This window comes from Homalodisca vitripennis, chromosome 5 (assembly GCF_021130785.1).
Source record: "Homalodisca vitripennis isolate AUS2020 chromosome 5, UT_GWSS_2.1, whole genome shotgun sequence".
Lineage (NCBI taxonomy): Eukaryota > Metazoa > Arthropoda > Insecta > Hemiptera > Cicadellidae > Homalodisca > Homalodisca vitripennis.
The window spans coordinates 92,884,033-92,887,695 of NC_060211.1; positions in this window are offsets into that span (position 1 = coordinate 92,884,033).

Genomic DNA, 3,663 nt, shown 5'->3' on the forward strand with positions numbered 1-3,663 from the left:
GTAACCATAATATGCACCAGAAACTTTTCTAATTGAGGTTTTCATAAGCTGGTTAGTGATAATAATTAATTATTTTCAAGAGATATTGTAAATATCAAACTTGGCCCTTTTTATTTCGCTAATTTCTGTTTAACCTTAAATCTGAGATTTAAAACCTATGAGATTTATAGGTTCCTGTTCTTTGACTGGTTCTGCTTTTCCACAGAGTTTGCATTAATCTGTCTGACCTAAATCCATCTTTAGGCTTATCTGAACAAGTATTCTGGAGCATGTTTGAATTGCCATGATTTTTGCATGGAATATTGTGGTTGGTTTTCCTAAGGGAACCGCCAATCTGGATTGTGACCTATATACGAGTACACCAAACCTAAACAATTAACTCTGGCATAAACCATCAGTGTAAACGATTACGACACTTTTTGTATGGTTTAATGAAATGATTTCTTTATTACCTGTATCAGACTGTTCTTTATCATCTCTTCTCAAGAAATAACTTTATTATTGCCGTATGTCCTACAAAGATAAATTGCTGTAAATTAATTTTAAAGCATTTTAAGAAATTGTAGTGTACTGTTAAAAGCAATGACGATGTATAATATCTGACTTTTTAGTAAGTTGCAAATAATGCTATCGTGGATATTTAAAATTTAAAATTTTAATGCTATAAAATTCAATTTCATGAACAAAATTGTAAATATATGCACATAAGTTAGTCATAATAGGGATTCTTGGACATTGTGGCACGGAGTATTTACAGTGGCTGAAGTAATTACAAAAGAGCGACTGGGCGCAAATGTGATCCAATGAACCATTTGCACTGTCACTACAATATTTGAGGAATAAGTGAGCGCTTCGACCCTGTGACCATTGCAAATAAAAACGAGGGGGGTGTTAAAATAGGTTATGGACGCAGCCAAGGTGCTGAATAATGACCCCCTATTCTGAGGGGGTGCTTATTCCGGGCATGGAAATGGCCCCTGCACTGATTTAACACCCCTAACATCATGAACGAGTGGGTGCTGTCAGGAGCACCAACCTTTCTAATACAGTTCTACAGCTAAAGCAAAACCTCTCGTTTCTTTAATGTTAAAATGGAATTAAATTTATGCATGGAAATAGCAAGTATATGATTACCAAAATAAACTTTGTAATAATAGACTACGGGAGCACTGAATTTACAGTTTCCAAGAGCCTAAGATGACCAATGTCATGAGCTGAACCAATGATGACCTAAGATAACCAATGATACCTGCTGTAAGCCCCTATTAACAGAGGTTTCCAAAAATATATGTAGATTGAGTTAGTCTGCCATTTCAGTTAATGTGATAAATTATTACATTACAATAAGTTCTCTCTTTCTCTCCATAGTTTTTATTAATGCATAAAAGGGTGATTGCAATACTATTTCTTTAAAGTTACTTGGAAACTGTGATGGTGAAGATTCAAAATTCAAAACAATTTTAAATGCATGCCCTTATGAAAAGTTTTAATTGGAATACTGAGTGTTAAATTTAAATTATTTTATAAAAAAAAAATAATTAATTTTGGGATGTTGGTCAATATTTTTTTCAGTATATATTTACAAATAGATTTTCAGCAGCTTGCTTGTAATGTCTATAGACACATTAAAAACAAATCCTGGAAGCCAGTACGTCTAAAAATGTCAAAGTGCTTCTTATAATGTTGGAGATACTCCTTTTTAAAATCTTCCAAAATAGAAAAGTGCAGGTTGTGATTTTTAAATATTGATTAAAGATACGTTAAATTTCTAGAACATTTAAATTTTGGTCCGTATGGAATCATAACTACTAAAAATGTTACATAAACGTAAACATCCAGTATCTTACAGCGTTTTTCTATTTATGCCAAATTACAATATTATTGTGCGTCTGCCCGTTTGTTACTTCTAAACTGGCATACGTAAATGGGTATTTTGGCAGATGATGTTACAAATTTATTTTCTCATTATATAAAAAAAATAAGTGTTCATTTGCAATATCACCGAAATGAAACGAATAAATAATACTAATAGTGTATTTGTAATGGATTTTATGAAAGATTATTGAGTTCAACACAGAGAGGAGGTGTAGTTTGTTATATTGGTTCTCGTTTCCAAACCGAGAAAACAATGTATAACTTGGACAGTGAATGAAAATTAATTTCTTAATAGATATTTGAGTTCTATAATGGTGCATGCCCAACGATGGAATTTTGCGTAGCGTCATTCATTCACTTAGTAGGGTAAAAACTGTCTCTTTTGTCTGCCGGGGGATATACAAATTTCATTTATGTGTGATTTTCTGTTTGCCTATATCTCCAAAAGACATCTCGAGATTGAAATGAGCTATATAGTTGAAATTCCGGAAGCGATCTCGGTGAATCCTGTCACGATACGTGGCATCGTGTACTCCTGACCTCTGTGTCATTATAGCCACGATAAGTGAAACGTGTAACATATACAAGTATTTCTTCTTTTTTTGGCCCGAATTAATCCAGACTATTTTTTATAAGCTTTCGTTCTTTAAGTTATAAAACTATTATTATAGAGAACCACAACCCCATTATCTATATGAATATTCATCAACATGCGATAAAAATCAGTGTTATACAATATTATACTTTAATTAGAGTTACGATATTATTCTATGTTGCAACCATATTATTTAGGATGAACATTACACAAGAAAACGATGGTTTGAACATGTTTGTGTGTTGTTTAACAATCAGAGTACTTTTTCATGTTATGTTTTGCAAGTACGAGTATTTAGACCAACAATATCAAAAATGGAAGTGGATATTTATAGCTTTCAGCACAGTGTAATTGGGAATTCTTCTGAGATAATCTAACTCTGAGAATATTGTTTTATTCAAACGTGGTTGTTTTTTATGTTATTAAATTCATAATATAAATGTGAAAGTATATTATATGTCTGCCTCAAGAATACTGTACTGTATGAGTCCTACGCCACGCGCAAATTATTCTAAACGTGGCAGAAAGCTTTAATGAACTATTTCTATACAGGGTTTTGAATAGAATAGAATAAATATAATATTAAGGCTAAGAATAGCATAAAATGTTTATCTGATGGGTGTCAGCACCTCTGCGGCTAATTTCCTCCTAAAATGATTTTTTGTATTGTATATTTTTTGTGAGAATCTTCGTTTTACAATAATATACAACACTTAAGGCAAAAGTACCGGGATTAGTTACAGACTGAGCCAATATGGAGCAGCAACAAAATGAAGCAATTTTATTGTTATGTTTATTCTACTATTTAGACCGTTTCGCAGCCATGTTGCCCAGTGTGTGACAATGAACGTCATCGCCCTCCGCTACCGGGCCCATCGTTAGTGCAAAGCAGCATATTGTTATTACGAGTAATACGAAGAATAAAACTACCAGAAAATCCCACTAATATTATAAATGCGAAAGTTTGGAGGTTTGTCTTCGAATCACGCTGAAACTGCTATACTGATTGTACTGAAATTGCTTGATCGGTAGTGTAATGTAGGTAGTAAATAAAACATTAATATATAAATTTTACTCCAGATTGCACCAGTGACGAATTAAAATCATCTAATGCATTAAATACTGTTACAAAAATAACCTTAATGAACAGTTATGAATGTTTTTACATAAGTTACTTTAAACTGGCGGGCTTC